At 37.9% G+C, this 23,367-nt stretch overlaps 1 protein-coding gene across 22 annotated transcripts in view; it reads left to right on the forward strand.

The window, feature by feature from the left end:
* The window catches only part of PDE4D (phosphodiesterase 4D), a 1,566,198-nt gene that overhangs the window by 1,110,134 nt on the left and 432,697 nt on the right, over positions 1-23,367 (forward strand). The window lies entirely within an intron of this gene.

Consider the following 23,367-nt stretch of genomic DNA (forward strand, 5'->3'; position numbering starts at 1 on the left):
ATTCAACACACTGGATAGTTGGGAAAAAAATTAACCAGAGAGGAAAGCTGGAAATAGTTTAGCTATTTAGCAAAAGCTGATCTGGTTTCAAGGTCTGTAGATTTTAAGAATTTGAGAGATTGTCAGTGCTTGTATTGCCATCAAAATCACCCATGATGAGAATTTGAAAGAGGATTTAGCCAAATAATGGATATATTTATTGATGGCTATATGGCTCTTTATACCAGATGCCCAGTAACTCATAATCTACATGTGACATTCCTTAATGCATCATAACACATTAATGCAATAAATGAGTTATAATTCTACAAAAACATTTGTTTTCCTGTAGTTGCTAGGGAGGGAAGAACAAGGTTATGTATTTTTCCTATAAAAAAGTTGTCATTTTAGATCTGCGTTCTACCCCCGACCCACCCTTTTTATGTAGTATCAGAATAGCGATGATATAGTTAACTAATATGTCCAAAAGTCACCCCTCAATTTTGGTTTTATACAATGTCATTTTCTTCAGCAATTAACAATGAACTTCAGAAGCATTTATAAAGATGTTCCATTCTCTCTGTGAAAATTCCATTTCTCCCTAATTTTATGAATCCACATAATGAAAATCCAAAATTCTAAAAGCAATGTATTTTACTTGGAAACTGTCATTACTATCTTACTCTTCTACTTTTCTTTTTCTAATTATATCTACACAAACTCACAAAGCATGCATTTTGCCAGATTTCACCTTATTATAAACATGAAGGGATGTTTAAGTGATTAAAAAGTTTCTAAACCTTCAGAAAGCTTTCTGATTTTTGTGAGACAATATTTTATTCTCTTCTCCAGAGTATCAAGGCTTTTCTGTCCAGCTCTATCACTATTTGACTTTATGACAGGCTAGCAGCACCAAGCAACTATTTTAAAATACATTCAGAAAAGTGTGTCCTAAGACACTCAACATGGCTCAGTTGCTGTCAGTTACCTCATTCCCTTCTTTAGTTGGTGGGACGATACTACAAATCCATACAAGTTGCAAAATCCACATGAATATCTAATGTCCCTGTTCATATTACCTTAATTTTTCTGCTTTAAAGTAATCAACTTTTTGTACAAGTCAGTCAAATTATGTTTTTATGTATATTGTGTATAGGCATAGACCCAGAAAATTTCAGACATATACCTATTTAGGCTTAAAATTGGGCATCACAGTGTATTTTACAAGAAAATATATTTGAAAGGCATTTTACAATAATTAGTATTTAATTGTATAGGTCTTGGGATTTGTAAAAATACCAGATCCATCTTTTCTTTCAGTAGAATACATTACTTATCTATGGCTAGTAAATAAATTAAATAAATTTTATATAAAAAGTTAACTTATTACATCTGGAGCTTTTATTCTACGAAAGGATAAATATGACAACAAACATGTAATGAAAACAATAGTTAGAGAGGTGGATGAATGAATGGAAGAATATCCAAATCATACAGGTTGTCTTTTTATTCTGTTACTCATTTTCTTAAGTTGTAAATTTTAAAACCTCAACTTCTTTTGAATCTGTTGAGAAAACAATACACTTGGAATGGCGAGTCATCATCTTAGATTCACTAAAATCTACCTAAGTTTTGAATGGTTCTTTTTCAGAATGCTTGCTGGGACTAAGATTTATCTAAAGTAGCATGTTTATGTTTATTTTCATATCATCTCGGTTGTGGTTTTTGGCAGAAAGAAAATTGTTTTCTAATTACTTAAAAAAATCTAAGGAAGGAAGGATGGAAGGGAGGGAGGGAAAGACATCTAAAGAAGAGTAGCTATGAGTTGATATTTCAGCCTACCCAAAGAAGCAGAGATTGCGGGACAAAAAATAAAAGATTAAAAAAATTGGCTTTTCACGAAAATCCATAGAGAAAATGAAGTAGGAAATCAAATGCATAAGTGCAAAACATAGCTCGATTTAAAGCTAAGTATATCCTTATAAAATAATGACTTCTTGAAAGAACAGCATGTTTTTCTTGGAACACAGGGAAATAATTCCCAAATTATTAGAAAATCACCTAGATTAGACACATGACCACATGATCATTTAATTGGTCTCAATTTTTATTTCAAGAGCAGCAATGAAGACATCAAGAAAGCAGTTAACATACTAAATCTTAAGTAAACTCAATGTTGACGAGAATGACAACCCTACCATCTGTGATTATAATTACTTTCTATATTTGCGATTTAAAAATGTTTTCCTTTTAATTTTTGGTAGCCTCTGTAAATTGTACTGTCCCACTTTTTCTTTTGTAAGAAATATAATTTTCTTTCAATTTTATGAAGCTTTTATGTCTCAATTTTAGTATAGCGATTTCTTTTTTCTTTTTTTTTTTCTTTTTTTTTTTTTTTTGAGACAGGGTCTGTGTCTGTTGGCCAGACTGGAGTGCAGTAGCAACCATAGATCAGGGCAGCCTAGAACTCCTGGGCTCAAATGATCCACTTCAGCTTACCAAGTAGTTGAGGTCACTGTGCCAGGCTAATTTTTTTGTTTGTTTTTAGAGAGACTGGGTCTTGCTGTGTTGCCCAGGCTCTTCTCAAACAGTTGGCCTCAAATGACCCTCCTGCCTTGGCCTCCCAAAGTGCTGGGATTACAGGCATGAGCAATCAAGCCTGGCCCTTCATACAGAGATTTAAAAATCAGATTTAATCTGGCTCTTCTAACCCATCCTCACCCAATTGGACTGTAAAGTTTTTGAGTGTGTGGATCACGTCTTGGTTGTTGTTACTTCCCCAGTGTCCAGCATAGAGCCCAGAACAGGTTAAATAATAAATGTTTGTTTAATAAATAAATGATTAGAAAATGCATGGTACATATTTTGGCATAGGGGTGTGTGTGTGTGCGTGTGTGTGTGTATAAAATCACTTCCCTGTATGCCACAGTATGGAGTCTTTGGCAAGATTTTTGCTTCTGTTATTCTTTTGGATCAATTAAATTCCCTTTCCTTGTTTCCCTGTAGAAACTGCATGTAGCACTGACTTTAGATTACTGGCTTAAGTGGTTGGGGATCATGTATTTTGTCATTACCAGGTCAGCAAAGGAGAACCTGAAATAATTCACTTCTGTATTCATAAAAGTATATATTTGTATATATGTAATGTGTGTGTGTGTGTGTGTGTGTGTGTGTGTGTGTGTGTATAGCTTCAAGTTGTAGAAAGGAGGAGAAAAAGTCACTGTGGGAGGTGGCAGAGGGGAATTTCCTAGAGGGAAACAATACTGCAACTGTAAGAAAATGTAAGAAATTTGATAGAAGCACAAAATTTCATAAAATCAGTTATAAAAATTATGACATATAAGCCCCAGTTCTGTTGTCTTGCTATAATGTAAAAGTCACATTTTTTTTTATCAAAATGGAAAATAAAAACTAGTAGCAGTGAATGTGGTGAGACAGTAGCCACTGGCACCCCAAGGCAATGGAAAGCAAGTGCCCTTGAGCACTACTTTTCACATCCGGGTGTCATGTTTTACCTCGCCCAGCCACCTTCTTCCCTGCATTTTGGTGGCTTGACACCATTACTGTCGGGGCAGGGTGGGGTGGTAGGGGGGTGAGGGTCCTTCCCTTGCTGGCTGCTCTGTGCTCCCTCTTTCTGGTGATGCAGCTGTTCTGGTATACTCTCTGGCCTCTGTTTTTCTAAATCCTTTAGGTAGGCTTGCTCTCCCTATTATCCCTGGGATCAGAAAAAAAGCAGGGTACGAAGATCCAGAAGACAGGAAGGAATACAGTGAGTGTGAGTGAAGGTAAACCAGCCTGCTCTCTCCTTGTGGAACGATCACAAGGTCATGCACTTAGATTTATGACCAATCATCAAGCTATTAATTTACTCAAATGGTGTATTAATTTGTTAGGACGGTCATAAGAAAATACTACAGATTTGGTGGCTTAAACAACAGAAATTTGTTTTCTCACAATTCCAAAATCTGTGAAATCCAAGGTCAAGGTGTCAGCAGGTCTGGCTTCTCCTTAGGACTCTGGTTGTCTTGCAGATGGCCACCTTCTCACTGTGTTATCTCATGGCCTTTCCTCTGTGCACAGGCATCGCTGGGATCTCTGTATGTGTCAAAATTTCCTGCTTTTATAAGGACATCAGGCAGACTGGATTAAGGCCCACCCTAAAGGCTTATTTAAATTTTAATCTCCTCTTTAGTGGTCCTATCTCCAAATATAGTCTCATTCTGAGATACTGGTATTTAGGGCTTCAGCATACAAATTTTGGGGTAGACACAATTCAGCCCATAACAAATTGTGCTCATGAAATGATTTACTAATAATGATTGTGGAGAGAGATAGTAATCCGACTGTGAATCCTGAATAATTAGTGGCTTCATGTTCATAAAAGTGGACTCAATAATGGGCATGAACCTGCACGAGGGAGGCATTGCAGAGAAGAATACGTCCCATTTTCTGTACCAAAGAAAAACAAGTACACATTGCAAACAATAAATCTTTATCAAATTCAACCACCTTATTTTGAACTCTATAATCATTCAAACGTGGCCTAGACTAACATTTGCTTTTTTATAGCTTTTATCAAGAGGAGTGGAGGTATTAAAATTATTATTGAGGGGCGTAGTGATTTTCAACTGACGCAATTCTACCCTCCACCTCTCATGCAGGGGACATTTGGCAATGTCTAGGGACTTTTTTTATTGTAATAAGTGGGAAGTAGCTGATGATTTCAAGTAGGTAAAGAATAGGGATGTTAAATCTCCTATAATACATACGACAGCCTCTCACAACAAAGAATTATTTGACCCAGAATGTCAGTAGTGCTAAGGTGGAAAAAACCTTATGTGAATCAATTAAACCAGGGAGAACTTCAGAGCTTTTTTAAGACCTTTATTTATATCTAGACGATTGATATTTTTTAGGTATTCATGAAAATACTTTCTTTTACCTTTCTTGTGGTAACCACAAGATAACACTTTCTTGCCTGGTTAAAAATGGACAACTGCTACACTTTTAAAATAATATAAAGCATTCAGTAATTCAAACCATCCTGTCTTCTGATTTGTCTGAATTAGTGTGGCTTTACTGCATTTTCAGGGCTTATTATTCTTTCAGTAGGGAGACTACTAAGATTTCATTAAAGATAGCTGAATAAATGATCAAATACATTATTGTAGCTCCAGACTAGGTAATAAACATTGAGATGTGCTTTTCAAGTAGTGGTGAAAATACTAGGCAAAATTACACATACACTTACATATATTAAGCGACCATCCTATTGGCCTGGTATGTGAAGCTCTGCTGAACTCTTGCCTACATGCATGGACCCATCGATTGTGAATGTGTGACTACTTGTGTGTTTTCATCATAACCAGCTCATCCTAATAGCAAATGATATGGTTTGGCTGTGTCCCCACCCAGATCTCGTCTTTAATTATAGTTCCCTTAATCTCCACATGCTGTGGGAGGGACCCTAGTAGCAGGTAATTGAATCATGGGGGCAGTTTCCCCATGCTGCCCTCGTGATAGTGAGTGAGTACTCTGAAATCTGATGGTTTTATAAGCATCTGGCATTTCCCCTGTTGGCACTCTTTCTCCTTCCTGCTGCCCTGTGAAGAAGATGCCTTTCTTCCCCTTTGCTTTCCACCATGATTGTAAGTTTCCAGAGACCTTCCCAGCCATGTGGAACTGTGAGTCAGTTAACCATCCTTTCTATATAAATTACCCAGTATTGGATATTTTTCATAGCAGCATGAGAACAGATGAATACAGCAAAGAACACGTTTTATGAAGGAAAAACTTTGAAAACAAAGGGACTACTTTCTTTGATGAGAGGCCCTTCCTTTCACTTTAAACAAAACTTCAAATTATCCTCAGAATTTGTTATAATTCTCCCTACTTCTGGGTAAAAATTATTAGCAGTAACAGATTTAACTTGAATGTATATCTCCAGTTCCCCATTCTCTTCTCTATGTAGTGCTGCCAAACTCAATAGATTTGAAACAAAAATTACCCAGGGACCTTCCCCATCTCCCATGTCCTTTTTTATTATGGCCCAGACCTGGAAGTCCTCCTAAGTGCTTCCTCTCCCTCAGCCTAACCGCTCTACCACTATCCAGTTGCAGGTGCACTCTTCCTCCTTCACCTCACCCTTTGATGCCATCTCCACTGCTACCATCTTGGGTCCAACCTTCATGTTATCTTGCCTGAAAACTGCTAACTTTATAACTAGTCTCTCTGTTCTATCAACATCCTCTTCCTGACTGTCATCCACAGATCCACTTTCTAAAATGCCATCATGACACTTCCATGCTTATACCACTAGCTTTTCAGTGGCTACCAAAAAAAAAAAAAAATGTTAAATTCCCAGCCATCATGATCTATTCCCTCCATGTCTCTGCATCCTTGTAAATTGCCCTTGTCACCCATGTATACTGTATATTTTAGGTATAAATAACTACTAGCTATACCTATTTTTTGCCTAGAGTTCCATTCTCTCCTCACTTTGTGATGGAGAGAATCATCATTCCACAGATCTTTCCTAGAAGACCTTTCATAATTTTCTATTTCCAAATGGAAGTGCCTCCTTAACTAGCTGTTTTTCTTTTCTTCTGTGTCTGTTACTGCACTATCATAATGAATCTTAATTTATATATTTTCTGTCTTTCCTCCTCCTTAAGAGTGGCATGATGGAAAGAGTTGTTTTAGAAAAAATTTGGCAATGGAATGTTGCATTAATTGGAATGGAAAAGAATGAATCCCTACACCAACAGAAGGAAGCAGTGTGAAATCCTGACAGGGACAATTTCATTACAATTACAAAATACATAAATATGTGATTACAATTGTGAGAACTGCTCAAAAGGAAACAAGGACCTAGTGAGAGTATAAAAATAAGTACCTAACATAGTCTGAGCATTTGGAGAATGCTTCCCTGGGGATGATGAGGCCTGAGGATGAGTAACAACATACTCTGCTGAGAACCACATGAATGAAGCCCTGATGTGTTAAACTAAAAGGATAAGGTGTCTGAAGTGTAATGAGGCAGAGAGGAGAGTGGCAAAAATAAACTGGAGAAGATGAGTAGGGGAGACTACTGTTTTTTTTACATGCTAATTAACCCAATAATTCTTTATTTCATTTTGGAGAGAAACAAGTGATTATTTATTAATTTATTCATTGGCAATGCAATTTAAAAACATATTCTTTGTGTCTTATTTATCATTGAGGTTTTTAAAATATTGAAATAAACAATAGGTAATATTTTCCAACTGAGATTTAAAAAAGAAAAATGTCAGTTTTCAAATCTATTCCCAACTGGTAGAGTTTAATAAAAAACTGTCATAAATGTTGACCTTTGTTCTGCAATCAGTTCAGCATTTATCCATCACCCAACTGTGCAGCCTCTCGCTTGCCAAAAGGAGTGGAATGAGAATTGTTAGAGTACTTGGAATGTTTACTGTCAGCAAAGTACAAGACACTACACAATCTTGATGACCTTTATATGATAGTCCCATTTCTATATCCAATAAGAGACATTAAATTACTTAATAATTCTTTGGAACTTTCTTGTTAGTTTTTCATGGCTTTGCTCTTAAGTTGAAGAAAATTATTACATGGATGAACTACAAACGGAAAGCTTCTCTTACCCCCTTTTATCGTACTTTGTAAACTATGATAAATGAAGTGGTGAATGCTGACAGCATTCCAGGCTCAGGATGGCACCTTTCAAAGGCAAAAGAAGGTGAACAATCTACTAACAGCCTTTGAAACAATAGTCAGGACTTTGGACTTGGCCCATAATGTTGTGTTTCATATTGCCCTAAGAAGGTTGCTCTAGGAAGGAAAATAGTTTAGTGGTGATGGAGAGAAGGGCCCCAAAGAGAAGAAATTTGATGAGAAGGATGTTACAGGTGTCTAAGGAAAAGGTAATCAGCTCCTCAGACAAGATGGAATGTGCATTGAATTTGAAAAGATGGTCAGTGCTTCATTCATGTGGTTCTCAGTAGAGCATGTTGTTACTCATCCTCAGGCCTCATCATCCCCAGGAAAACGTTCTCCAAACGCTCAGACTATGTTAGGTGCCTATTTTTGTACTCTTACTGGGTTCTTGTCTCCTTTTGAGCAGTTGTCACAATTGTAATTACATATTTATGCATTTTGTTGGCCTAAGGGCTTCCTCCCACGTTCAATCATAGGACCATGGAAACAAGGTTGAAGCCTATGTTTTAAACCATTATGTGTCTGGTGCTTTGTCTGGGTCCTGGTACATAATAGATATTCAATAAATTCTTGTAAAATTCATTTTTTTTCAACTGAGAGTACAAAAGTAATCAGACAGTAAATACATGTGTACCCTTTTGGAGAAACATTAAATTCATTCCATTAGCAGGCAATGAGTTCTTTATTTAAAAAAAGTTCTTTCAGCAACTTCCAAATGTACATCTCAAGCTCTGACCACTCCTCCCCTTTAGACTCCTACTAACTGCTTGGAAATTATTTCAGTTGTTCTCATGGCCAAAATTGAACTCATTATCTTACTCTTACCATCTGGTCTTTTTCTTCTTTTTCTTTGTTGGATTGATTACTACAGAGTTATCTAAACTAGAAACACAGGAGTCACCTTAGTCATCTTCCTTTATCTGAATACTGTCTCTCATCATCAAGTCTTCTTTTACCTATAATGTTCTTGTATCAGTCCCTTCCACTCTGTCTTTATTAATATTGCCAACTGATGTGAACTACTGTAAGAGCCTCTGAAGTGATCTCCACATTGCTGGTTTTCATATAATCCACCCCAAAGGTCTTTGTGTTTGTTGGTTGGTTTTCATTGCTATAGCAATATTCACATTTCTGCAGTACTAGTAAATTACACTAAAACGTACTGTTTTATAATTGACCTCGAGTATAAACATACAAATTCTACTGTTCTGATGTTTCTTTCTAAGCAATGGTTGAATCAAAAAACAATGAATTTGCCTAATTTTCATGATGAAAACATTCAAAATTCTCCTAAGATTTCTTGAAATGTAAGCTTGTGATTGTATGAGAATTCACAATAAACAAGCTCACAAAATGTATAAACTTCAGTTTATCATACTCTATGAGGAATTACTGAAGCATACGGCATTTACTCATTGATTTTTAATTCAGGCAAAAGTTAGAAATACACAAACACATACGCATACGGAGGTCTCAAAGTCAGTTGTGCGATAATAAATTATTTAACTCACCCTTATGATAGGTAAACAGTTTTCCTAAATCACCCTCCTGCCCCCTACTACCCTGACTGAAAATATGTGCTCTGGTTTGTGCTGTTATTTTTGAACAATGTATGCCGGTATCCGATGTAAGATGATTCATATGATACTGGTGTTACCATGGCAATCCATCATGTATATAGCAAGAACACTGTGAATACCAGCAGCTCTTTGTTCTCTTCAAGTTTCCATTTTCTTTTCTTGTTTTTTTTTTTTCTTGTGCAATAATCCAGTGGCTATGACATCAAGAGTAACACAATCTAATTTTCTCCTTCTGTTGCTTGTGGTAGGATTCATACTCTGCTAGCAAGGGAGTTCTTGGCCATTTTGATTTGCAAGAGATTTTGCTTCTGCCTGATGTTTCATTTCGTCAGCAAAGTCTTCCCTCTGGGGAAAAACCCACTTGAATTCTAAGGCTGATAGATGCTGGGAATCCCATATGATGAGTCCTGTGGAAGCAGGACATTCCAGCCCTGGGGTTGCTGTTGTCTCTGACTTCAGTATATGTTCAAAGTCATCTCAAAATAGAGTAGGAAGATGAGCGTTAACCTGCACATCACTGGCAGTTTTTAAAGGTAAATTGCCATTTTTACTTACCACACTGGATTCTCCAAGTCAGACTAGGATTTGGGTTACGATGGGGATCATTGGGGTTAAGTTACTTAAGGGATAATGAGGTTTACACAGACCCATTAATCTTTCTAAGCTATTGAGAAATTTTACACGTACTGTGACTGAGGAGAACCTGACTGATACTGTAAAAGAGGAATTCAGTACAGTTTCACCATCCAAGCACTTACCGATGTAAATTCAAATATACGTGCTAAGTAAAATGGGAGAGATAGAGCAAGGGAGATATAAAAATTCCAATAGAGCAATTCCAGTTGCCCCATCTGCCACCACGTGCAATGGATCTATGTTCACTAGTAAGTGTGATTGAGGTAGGAGATGTGAATCTACCACTCTGTTCCATCTCAGTTCCTTTGGTGAACTGTTGAGTGTGAACATTTTGCCTTACGTTGGGTGATTCAAGGGGTTCTCCATGGTAAAAGTGACTATGTCAGATTCTTGCCACATAACCTAAGAGATGACTCCACTGAAGTTTGTGTTACTCTACCGTCAAAAGATGTATCTATGTTTACAGACATTCTTTTATTCAATTTGAAAAGAAACTTCAATGTCAATAATAAATATTAGCCTCATTTGTGAATTAAACAGATGTTAAGATTGCATGCACGTCAGTAAAAAAAACTGTTGTACAGGAAGCTCTATGCACAGGAGCCTCCTACCATGTCATCCAGCTCAGCTACCTTTTTCTGTTCAGCTTTCTGCAAGTATTTATTTTATATAATGCACATGTAACTATAAGGATACAAACATGGATCATACAAAGAACCTGCCCTCATGGAGCTTAAAATCTAAAGACAGATGATAAGTACTAAACATAAATAACTGTCCACAACATTAAGATATCAGTAAATTCATTCATTCATTTAATTCACTCATACATTCACTTGTGCAGCAAACATTTACTGAATAGGAACTGATTTCAAAGTTTTCAGCTAGGAATGCAAAACTGAGAGAGAAAAATTCTCAGCCTTCAAAAAAGTCAAAGTCGAACTGCTCAGACAAAAATTCAAAGGGAAAAATAAATTATAACTACATAAGGACTTTAATAGTCCTCTAGGAGTACATTAGACCAAACACCTACCACCAGCTGGGCTATTCAGGGATTATCTTACAAATAAGGTCATGAAAGAGGATGAGGTACTCTCCTGAAAGGCAGTGCCTAAAAAGAGGGTGGCTGGCAGAGAATGAACTCACATTACATAGCACTTTGCAGTTTGCAAAGTAGATAGTCATATATTGTTTCCTTTGACTATCACATCAACTGATAAGAAAAGTGAGACCCAGCAGATTCAAAGGTCTTACTGAAGACCATAAAGTTAGTTAAATGTGGCCAGGTGCAGTGAGTGACTCACACCCATAATCCTAGCAGTCTGGGAGGCCAAGGTGGGCAGATCATTTGAGGCCAGGAGTTTGAGACCAGCCTGGCCAACGTGGTAAAACCTCTACTAAAAATCCAAAAATAAAAATTAGCCGAGTGTGGTGGCATGCACCTGTAATCCCAGCTACTCTTGTGTCTGAGGCACGAGAATTGGTTGAACCTGGGAGGTGAAGGCTGCAGTGAGCTGAGATCGTGCCACTGCACTCCAGCCTGGGAGACAGAATAAGACTCTGTCTCAAAAAAAAAAAAAAAAAAAAAAAAATTGTTAGGTAAATCCTGGAGTTGGGACCCAAGCACCAGTCATCTGTTCTCTAAATATTGTCCCATGTGTTCTGTTAAGTACCATGGAGAAAGCAGGAGTAAAATATTTTGGCAGCTCTGAGAAGGGAGAATTTACTTTCAACTGGGAGTATCAGAGAATGCTTTGTAGATAAAATGACATTTATTCTTGCAGCTTGCATTCAGTTATGCAGAGTTGAAGACGAAGGGCATTTCAGGCTGGGAGAACAATCTCACAAAGGTGTGGATGTAGGAAAATACATGAACGTTTATAGAAAAAAAATTGAGTGTGGTCAGAATTTATTGAACTTGAGAGGCAATCATGTAGATAGGAGATAAAACAGGAAAAGGAGAATGAGACTATATTTTTAGGGTCATGAAAATTAAGCAAAGGAATATTTTCTAAACTAAGGTGAGCTATTAAAGATTTTGAAGAGAGGTAGTCCTGTGATCATAGCTTTGCTTATGAAAGAATGAAGTGGCAGCAATGAAGACACACCTTGGAATACCAGAAGACTAGAGTAAGGAGACTAATGAGGGGACTTATAGCAATCATTTGCTTTACAGGTAATAAGGTGGTAACTAATACAAGATGTTGGATTACAATATTAAATTTTGTATTCTTTTAAGTTCTGTGTTTCTGCAATGGCTAAATGCAAATCTATCAGGGAAAGTAAAGCGTTTTGTTGTTATTGTTGTTGTTTTTGCTTTTCAAAAAGTGCAGGTAATTAGGGCCTAACATGGAATGGTGCATGCTAGGAATAAAGTAGATAGGGGGGAATGTTTGCTAGAGACATTGTGATGGAAGGATTTGCAAGACTTGCCAACTTGTATGACAAAGAAAAAAGGATGCTCTTTCCATGATGATACCTAGACACCATGATGAATCCTGGATTTCTGACATACAAGTTGTACAATTAACGGAAATAGGAATTAGGAGAAAAAAAAGCAGCAGGTTTGAGAACAAAGATAATGATTTATTGATAGAGAAACTGATTTGGGGAATTTGGCAGGATAAATCAATGAAGATAAGCAGACAAATATCAAGCAATGAGTAAAAAGAGGTTGAGGTTGGAGATGTGAACACAGAAAATGGCCAAGCCAAGATTCTTGGGGGTACATCTACATTTGTGGATTATATTTAGAATTAAGAGTCAATACCTAATGTTTTTTAAAGTCACAATCAATTTCTTTTTTTCTTTTTCTGTTTGTGTGTTTGTTTCCAATTCAGAACATTACTTTCACCCTATGTTATATTGTGCAGACCTTTCAATACAGCTTGAATAGAAGATAAATAATTTACAAAAAGTCCAAAATATATTTCTAAATATTTTATGGCTGAGATCACTCAGACCTTGGGTAAATTGTAATATATATGGCAAGTGCTTTGTAAAATGACACTCATTTTGAAACTGGTCATTAATTTTTAATTAAAAAATCAAACCATCATTAGCCTTGATATTGAATCCTGAACTTAACCAACAAACGCTTACAAAAAGTAAATATTAACAGCAAGACACAAATGATTCAATACTGATCTGCCCTACTATTACATCCTCAGCAATAAATATGAATGTTTAAGTGGTACAATTGCCAGCAATCAGCCAAAATTTGGCATAATTGTTAGAGATTTGTTGGCTGTGGATAGAACTACATAATTTTGGAATTGTAGAGGAGAAACCAACAAAAAATAGTACTAGTACCCTGTCACTGGAAAGAAGTATGTTTAAGGCCACACAGTGAAAGTTAGCCATGAGCTTGAGTGCTCTATCATTTTTCATTATGTTGTTTGTTTATAAAAAAAAAAAGGTAAAATAGCTTTTTCTTTTTAACCAAACATTTCTTACTGGAAGTTCAATAGGTGTACAGTTGTTTTGTTTGGCTAGACATGGATATTTGTGTGTTATTCCCTTTCAGTAGTTCTGAAAACCATTTTATCAGTAGATACATTATTTTCCCAGGAGCTTGGGTATTTTATTGAAGCTGTTTCAAATGCATTTAATGTCCTTTGTAATGGATTTCTTTATCTCTTCCCCAATGCTCTTGGCTAGAGATGTTACTTTTTATTTGCCTTATCGGTGTGAGGACCTCATTGCTATAATCAATAGATACAGTACTTTAGCATTCTGTACATTTTAATATGATATATACTGAATATAATGTATAAATGAAAAGTTATAGAGAATTTTTGCTTAAGTTTTCTTTTATAGAGAATTGTTAACAAAGGATATACAGCCAATATGTTAAAATAATACCTAGAAATTAAAAAGGAGTAAAGTAGAATAGTTTATCTGTTGTACTAAGACTTCATACACAATATTTCGAAAAGTGGGAATATCTCTTGGGTGAAATACTTCATATATGTATTGTATGTACATACATGCAATATGTACACACAGAATTATATAAAATATATGTATATGTATACATCTATATGTATAGAACATATAATTTTATTAGCATTTCTTGTAATGGCATTTTACTATAAATCCAATGACCTCAATTATTCTATGGGTGAGTGCTAAGTGTGTCAAGAGAGCTGGCCTAGAAAATGGAAAAAGCACTACACCCCTTAGCTTGCAAGTAGATGTGAATTTTCTGCCTTTGACTTTGTTGAATCTGTGATGAATCATATGTTTACTCTGATTAACATAAAACATCTGGATGATCTAACTTTGGGGACATATTGCTTCATATGCACTGAATGCCTGAAAATTGGTAGAATTTTAGATTCTTTTTCTTTATAAATGATACTACCCTAATTCCTGCAATACCTAGAGAGTTACAAGTGCTTAGCTCTGACCTTTTATTCCATTCAATTGAAGTTGTCCACCTTTAGTTTATTACACATATGACTCTTAGTAGAGCAAACATCTGTATTATTGTCAACAGTTCTCAAACACACCATTTGGATTTCACTATCAGACTACGAACCCCCATGGAAAAAAATTCAGGCATACAGGCTATACCCAGATCCTGAATAGCCCCTGGTTTTCTAGTTACTATTTTCTCAGGCCAGATCCAAGAAGTCCTCTTTGGGCTCGTCTCTGGGATTCTCTGATAAAATTGGCTTTAGATTGAGACTCACGTGACGATAGAGCTGGTCATTGAAAGACAGAAACAGATGTGAATGAAATAATTCTCCTTTGAGAGATAAAAAAATGTAAGATATACCAAGAAAGGGGAATTTGAGTTGTTCATTTTCTGACAATTGTGAAATTGTTGACCTGGACAAGAGAGTAGGGAGATTAACAATGTGATCAGGTTCAGGGCCCACTGTGCCACTGAATTAAGACAATGTTGGCATTCTCCTCAGTCATCTTCCAAAAATAGAGATTTAGAATTAGGAAAGGAATAACCTGTCCCATTAACTACATCACTCATCTCATGCAGGTGACCTCTCATTTATGTATTTCTCAGGATATAGACCAATGCTGGAGTATAGAAATATTATGAGAGACATTTCGTAATTTTAAGTCTTCTGGTACCACATTTAAAAAGTAAAAAGAAATAGGTAAAATTTATTTCAAGGATATATTTTATTTAACTCACTGTATCAGATTATTTTAACTTGTAAACAATATATACAATTATTAATGAGATATTTAACATTCTTTCCTCATACTTTGTCTTTGAAATCCTGTATGTATTTTTTACTTACATCACATATTAATTTGGATGCCCAATTGTCCTCAATTATACTGGATCTTTATTTAATTGACATTTAGATCTCATAAGATTTACAATTAGAAATACAGATTCACTTCCCAAGTTGTTCCAAATATAGTATTATTAAATCAACTATCAGTCTTTTAATTCATAAATATTAAGTAAGACTAAAAATTTAGTCCTTTAGTCATACTAACCCCCTTTCAAGTGCCCAACAGCCTCTTGTGGCCATTGGCTGCCGTATTAGACAGTTCATATTTAGATTATCTGGGTTTGAACTCAGAGTCTGCCACTCACTGACTGTATTGGCAAGTTGTTGCCAACCTGGGCAAGTTTTTTCTCTTTTTATGCTTCAGTTTCCTCACCTGAGCACACCTTTTTCCTTGAAGAAGCTCTCCTGAAGAAAATCCCATATTTTTCTTCAGGACATTGCTATTTTTCCACTTAAACTCAGAACCTTAGAGTCATCACTGAATCCTCCTCTCCCTCATCAGCTTTATCTGCCAGAAGGTCAAGTCCTCTGAGATGTACACTGTAAAATCTCATGCTTTCCTGTGACTTCATTTCCACTGCCACCACCCTCTCCTCTTGCATGGATAGCTGCAATGATCTCCTATTTAATTAGCCTCAGTCTCCAGACTCTAGCCATCACTCCACGTTATGCCCGCTGGATGCTGCTACTGAGTTCATTTTCTGAAAATGGTATCTTTATCATACTCTCCACAGTTCAAACTATTTCTTCACTGCCCGTCACTTCCAGCATAAATCCATGTCCTCTGTGAAACCTTTTTTGACAACTTCCATGCCAGATCCAAATGACAACTCCCTTCTTTGTGCTGTCATGGCCCTCCACACAGACTTCTGCCATAGCCCCAGAGTCCTAGTCCACATATAGGAGTACATGGGCTCTAAGCCCTACACAGACTATTTTGTTGTTGTTATTTTTGTTTTGTTTTGTTGTTTGTTCGATATCTTGATATCTCTGTAACACAGCACAGTGGTTTCTTGACAGTTTCTCATTTTCTGTATGAGCTAGTGAATGACATTCCTTTGTCTGGCATTCCAGGCCTTCAGAATTAGCTCCACTTGACTCTTCTGGCTCCTTCTCTTGCTTTTCATCCACACAGATCCTCTGCTATAGACATACTAGTGTATTACTGTCTCACAAATATGCCCCCAATGTTTGTGTCTCCATGCCTTGGCTCGCATCCTCTCCTCTTCTGAAGTGTCCCTGCATTCTTCTTGACCTGCCCAAATTCTACCCTTTCTTCAAGGTCCAGTCCCTCCCTCTTCCATGATGAAGACTGCAGAGCATGATGCAATTCACTGTGTTTCAAATTCAGGATTGGGTGGCCTGATGGAAGGAGGCCAGGCTTGGGGTCCAAGTGGATATGTTTATTCTGTTTTCCGCCAAGTTGCCTACCCTCTCTGAGGTTCACATTCCGTATCTTTGAAATCACAGTAACAAAACATAAGGTGCAGAACTATCTTGAGTGTTAAGAATAACGTGTGCACTGGCATTCAGTGAGGGTTCAGATGGAGCACGTGAACTCTGTTACTTTCAGTACAGTCATAGGATATGTAATCATGTAGCTTCTAAAATGTCTTTCATTGTAAGATTTTGTTGTCATTTGGATTGCTATACAATTCATGCTTGATTTCTAAACTAGACTGCAAGTGTCTGGACTGAAACAAATGCATAATAGAATTCTGAGCAGATATGCACAGATATATATATGTGTGTGTATATTTGTGTGTGTGCACATGTATTTGTAGATATCAAGGGAGAGAGGCACTTTCATGTGTATTGATTCATTCAGTCCCCACAAGAAAGCATCATTCTAAGAGGAAGTTGAAAATGTCCCTATTTTATCTATGAAGACTCTAGACTTGAAGAGTTTGAGTCCTTCCCAAATCAATCCAACTCTTAAAGTGATAGAAGCAAAAAATTCAAAGTGTTTACACATCTTTTCCAAAGCTTCTTGATGTTATTATTTCCCGCATATCACATCTGTGAGATTATCTGCCTAGATCAATATATGTGCTAACCATCTGTCAATCTTTATCTACATGCAATTGTACCCAGGTTCAGGGATTGTGGGAGGGAGAAAGGTTAGGTGGTTGTAAGAAGGACACTGCATAGTATGGTAGGCAAATACAGAATACCTGCAACAAGACAACCATGGCATTTTTTTTTTTTTTTTTGAGATGGAGTCTCACTCAGTCACCCAGGCTGGAGTGTAGTGGCGCGATCTCGGCTCACTGCAAGCTCTGCCTCCCGGGTTCACGCCATTCTCCTGCCTCAGCTTCCTGAGTAGCTGGGACTACAGGCCCCTACCACTACACCCGGCTAATTTTTTTGTATTTTTAGTAGAGACAGGGTTTCACCGTGTTAGCCAGGATGGTCTCGATCTCCTGACCTTGTGATCCGCCCACCTTGGCCTCCCAAAGTGCTGGGATTACAGGCGTGAGCCACCGCACCCAGCCAACCATGGCATTTTTTGTTAGGTCACTCAGCATTGGTATCAAGAATAACAAATGACACTTGAGTTTCTTTTTCCTGAAAAAGGGCAGGAACAGTCTAATAGCAAGTGCAATTGCCACAGGCAACAGTGTTATAACTGGAAAATCCTAAAATGTAGATAATTTTCCTCCAAATGCTTTCTAACAAAAGATAGACAAGTTTAAATTTGGCTGATTTCATATCTACCATAATATAGTACCAGCAATGCCAAGATACAGAAAACTGCCTAAGAAAAACAGAGTTCAGAAGACTTCGGATAAATTATCATCTTAAGCTTAACCTTATACCTATAAAAAATTCAGGGATATCAGTTATGACTTCTCATTGAGTAGTCTCATGTTAGACCAAAATAGTTTCCCATATTTTGGTGAAGGACCAGAATAACTTACCAGTAAATGAAACAATCATTTTCTTTTTGCTTTATACTCATTCTGCATGTGATTTGTATGGGGGATCAAGTCAAAGATTGCCAGTGCAAAGTAACAACCTCTCATTGTATTGCTTAAGTTAATCATTAATATTTTCCATGGATCAATACCCTGTAGAAGCATGAGATGCAGCAGTGATCTTCAATTTCATGTGCTTGCCAAGTAAGAACAGCCATGGGCCAGATTGTTGGGAGCCGTGCCATGAGCTACAGACCCTCAGCTCCCCTCTATAATCAGTACTTCCCCCACTCCAGTGCTCCCAACTTGCCCTAAGCAGAGGGTAATTGTGGATGTGTAACTACTGCAGAGGGAAGCATGCTTTTTATGTTGTTCAATTCTTCACTTTCTCTTCTGCAATTGAAAGTTGAGCTGTTAGATTTCCTGAAATGAAATGGTGACAAGAGAAAGTAACAGAAGTAGCCTTTATAAGTGCCTGACTTCTGGGTAACAGAAGTGACTTAAAAAAAATAAAAGTACAAAACGTTGCATTTAATGTAAAAGATGACTGCATTAGTACGACCCTTGAAAACATTCAAGTTCTTTTCAGAATAACCACCATTAAGGAGTTGACAAATATTTTATGCTTTAAAGTATCCTATAAAAGTTCATCACAGAAATAAAAAGCCTCCTGTTCTTATCCTTCTCAACAAAGCCCTCTTGTATATAGATATTGAGTCTGGCTTACCTCTGTATCCTGTTGTGCTGATAAACCAAGAACCTTGCAAAAATAGATGCATGATAATTGATATTTAATAAGTGAGCGAATCCATTAATGAAAAGAGTGCTATTTCAGAGAGCAGTGTTCATTTAGATAGATGGTCCCAGCATCATTAAGTAAAAGGATAGAGAATACTTGCAATACACTTGGTGTAGTGTTAAGAATTTTTTAAAATGTTTTAAATATGATCTTTTTTATGGGCTGAATTGTGTCCTCTCAAAATGTTGAAGTCCTAACCCCTGGTACCTCAGAATGTAACCATGGAGATAAGGTCTTTAAAGAGGTGATTAAATTAAAATGAGGTCTTTAGAGTGGCCCCTAATCCAATCTGAATGATACCTTTATAAGGGGAGGGAATTTGGACTCACAAAGAGACATTAGACACATGCACACAGAGACAACCATGTAAACACATGGTAAGAAGGCAGCCATCTGAAAGCCAAGGAGACAGGCCTCAGAGAAACTAAACCTGTTGACGCCTTTGATCTTGGACTTCCAAACTATAGAACACTGACAAAATGTATTACTGTTGTGTAAGCCACCCAATCTGTGGTATTTTGTTATGGAAGCCCTGGAAAATTAATACAGTCTTTTTTATTTGCTACCTTTGAAAGCCCTCTTGTCAAATGACGGTAAAGAATAGAAGACTATAAAGTGTCAGTAATAAAGGGTGACCAGAGGAAACAACTAGAGATGTGAGAGGACCAATTCAGGAAATGGAAAGGAGAGGAAAAAAATCAACAAAGTTGAGAATGCTAATTACAAAGTGCCCACAGAGGAGGGCAAAACCAGCAAACCATTCCCTTTGTCAAAATCTTGAAAGATAGCAATTGAGGAACCAAGAATCTTAAAAAGGGAGGAAGGTGGATGAGAAATCTGCATATGAAGGGGAGTCCTCCATAGGTTCTCCTCTCACCCTGCTCAGCTAGGAGACCAGTGCCACTTTATCCTCATTAGAATGGAAATTTATGCTATAAAAATAAATAAGAGAAGTCTTAACCTGGGGATACTAGGCACATTGGAAGGTGAGAGAGTAAATGAAAGTCTATCAACTGAATAGTGAAGTTCTGACTTCTCTAGTAGCACCTGGGAATAAGAACTCTGTCAGTTAGCCTTATAATGCCAAGGGAGGAGATAGAAAAATTGTTTTTCTATAAAAATTGTTTGTCTAAAAAAAATCTGCACTCCCATGTTTATTGTAGCACTATTCACAATAGCTAAGATTTGGAAGCAACCTAAGTGTCCCATCGACAGACAAATGGATGCAAAAAAACATGCAGTACATATAAACAACGGAGTACTATTCAGCCATAAAAAAAGAATGAGATTGTGTAATTTGCAACAGCATGGTTGGAACTGGAAGACATTATGTTAAATAAGCCAGGTACAGAAAGATAAATTGCATATGTCCTCACTAATTTTTGGTAACTAAAATAAAAATACTTGAACTTGCCAGGTTCAGGGGCTCACACCTGCAATCCTAGCACTTTGGGAGGCTGAGGCAGGCAGATTGCTTGAGGCCAGGAGTTCAAGACCAGTATGGCCAACATGATGAAGCCCCATCTCTACTAAAAGCATAAAAATTAGCCAGTCATGGTGGTGCATGCCTGTAATCTCAGCTACATGGGAAGCTGAGGCACAAGAATCACTTGAACCTGGGAGGCAGAGGTTGTGATGAGATTGTGCCACTGCACTCCAGCCTGGGTGATGGAGTGAGACTGTCTCAAGAAAAAAACAAAACAAACAAACAAAAAAAACACTTGAACTCGTGGAGATAGAGAGTAGGATGCCATTTATCAAAGAGTGGGAAGGGTAGTGGGGAGGAAGAATAAGATCTAGTATTTGATAGCATAAGAGGGTGACTACAGTCAACAATAATTTATTGCATATTTAAAAGCAACTAAAAGAATATAATTGGAATGTTTGTAACACAAAGAAATGATAAATGCTTGAGATGATGGCTCCCCCATTTATCCTGATGTGATTATTACACACTGTATGCCTGTATTAAAATATTTCATGTGACCCATAAATTCATATACTTACTATGTACTCATAAGAATTAAAATTAAAAATAACCAAGAAGAATTCTTCTTCAGAAAAATGGAATTACCACCCAGAGAAAAGACCTATAGTACTGGCATTAGATGGTTGCCCAATAAAGAAGCCAAGGGTCTTTATTCCTCAATTACCCCATGTATTAGGCCATTATTGCATTGCTATAAAGAAATACCTGAGAGACTGGGTACTTTATAAGGAAAACAGGTTTAGTTGGCTCACAGTTCTGCAGGATGTACAAGCATGGTGCTGGCATCTGCTCAGCTTCTGGGGAGGCCTCAGGGAACTTGTAGTTGTTTCAGAAGACATAAGGGGAGTAGGTGTCTCAAATGGTGAGAGCAGGAGTAAGGGGGTTGTGGGAGTTAGCACACACTTTTAAACAACTAGATCTCAGAGAGCTCACTCACTCACTCACCAAGCCATAAGGGATCTGCCCACATGACCCAGACACCACGCACCAGGGCCCATCTCCAACACTGGGGATTACATCCCAATATGAGATTTGGAGGGGACACCCAAACTGTGTCATTCCGCCCTTAGCCCCCTAAATCTCATGTCCTTCTTACATGGCAAAATGGAATCATCTCTTCTCAACAGTCTCCCAGAGTCATAACTCATTCCAGCATTAACTCAAAAGTCCCAAGTCCAAATACAAAATCTTGTCTGGAAATGAGTTCCTCCCACCTATGAGCCTGTAAAATTAAAACAAGTATTTACTTCCAAGCCAAGGTACAATAGAGGTACAGGCATTGAGTAAACATTCCCATTCTTTTTTTTTTTTTTTTTTTTTGAAATGGAGTCTCGCTTAGTCACCCAGGCTGGAGTGCAGTGGTGCAATCTTGGCTCACTGCAACCTCTGCCTCCGGGGTTCAAGCGATTCTCCTGTCTCAGCCTCCTGAGTAGCTGGGATTACAGTCACCTGCTGTCATGCCCAGCTAATTTTTGTAGTTTTGTAGAGATGGGGATTTTCATCACATTGGCCAGGCTTGTCTTGAACTCCTGACCTCAGGTGATTCACCTGTCTCAGCCGCCCAAAGTGCTGGGATTACAGGCATGAGCCACCGTGCCTGGCCAACATTTCCATTCTAAAAGGAAGAAATCAGCCAAAAGAAACGACTTCAGGCCCCACCCAAGTCTGAAACACAACAGGACAGTCATTAAATCTTAAAGTTCTAAAATAATCTCCTTTGACTCCATGTCCCACATCCAGGTCACACTGATGTAAGGGTAGACTCCAAGGCCTTGGGCAGCTCTGCCTCTACAGCTTTTGCAAGGTGAAGCCTCCATGACTGCTCTCATGGGTTGGAGTTGAGTGCCTACGGCTTTCCCAGGTACAGGATGCAAGCTGCCAGTGGATCTACATTCTGGGATCCACAGAACAATGGCTTCCTTCCCACAGTTCCACTAGGCAATGCCCCAGGGGGGATTCTTTGTGGGCAGGGCTTCAATCCCATATTCCCTTCTGCACTACCTTAGTAGAGGTTTTCTGTGAGGACTCTGCCCCTGTAGCATGCTTCTGCCTGGACACCCAGGCTTTCTGATACATCCTCTGAAATCTAGGCAGAGACTAGGATCACTCTTTCCATTCTTTCTATCTGAAGGCTTAATACCACAAGGAAGCCACAAAGGCTTATAGCTTGCATGCTCCAGAGTGGCAACCTGAGCCATACCTGAGGCTCTTTGAGCCATGACTGGACTGGATGGACCATGATGCAAGGAGCAGCCTCCTGAGGTAGACAGTGTAGTGGTGCCCTGTGCTTATCCCCTAAACCATTTAGTCCTCCTGTACCACTGGGACTGTGGTGGGAGGGGCTGCCTAGAAGATCTCTGAAATGCTGTAAAGGCCTTTTCCCCATTATTTTGGCTATTAGCACTTATTCTCTTTTAGTTATGCAAATTTCCCTAGCAAATGATTGCTTGCAGCCTGCTTGAATTCCTCCCCAGAAATGGCCTTTTATTTTCTATCACATAGCTAGGCTGCAAATTTTCCAAACTTGTAAGCTCTGCTTCCCTTTTAAGTAAAAATTCCAAGTTTAGGTTATTTCTTTGCTTCTGCATCTGAGCATAGGTTATTAGAAGCAGCCAGGTCACGTCTCAATTGCTTCAGTGCTTAGAAATGTCTTCTGCCAGATACCCTAAGTCATTAACTCTTAAGTTCAAACTTTCACAGGTCCCTGGGCATGAATATAATGTAGCCAAGTTCTTTGATAAGGTATAACATGGGTGACCTTTGCTCCAGTTCTCAATAAGTTCCTCACTTACACCTAATACTTTGTCAGCACGGACTTTACTTTGCAGATCACTATCAGCATTTTGGTCACGACCATTTAATCAGTCTCTACCAAGTTTCAAACTTTTCCTCATCTCCCTGCCTTCTCCTGAGCCCTCCCAATTCTTCCAGCCTCTGTCTCTTACCCAGTTCCAATGTCATCTTGACATTTTCAGGTATC

The sequence above is a fragment of the Pan troglodytes genome, chromosome 4 (assembly GCF_028858775.2).
Source record: "Pan troglodytes isolate AG18354 chromosome 4, NHGRI_mPanTro3-v2.0_pri, whole genome shotgun sequence".
Lineage (NCBI taxonomy): Eukaryota > Metazoa > Chordata > Mammalia > Primates > Hominidae > Pan > Pan troglodytes.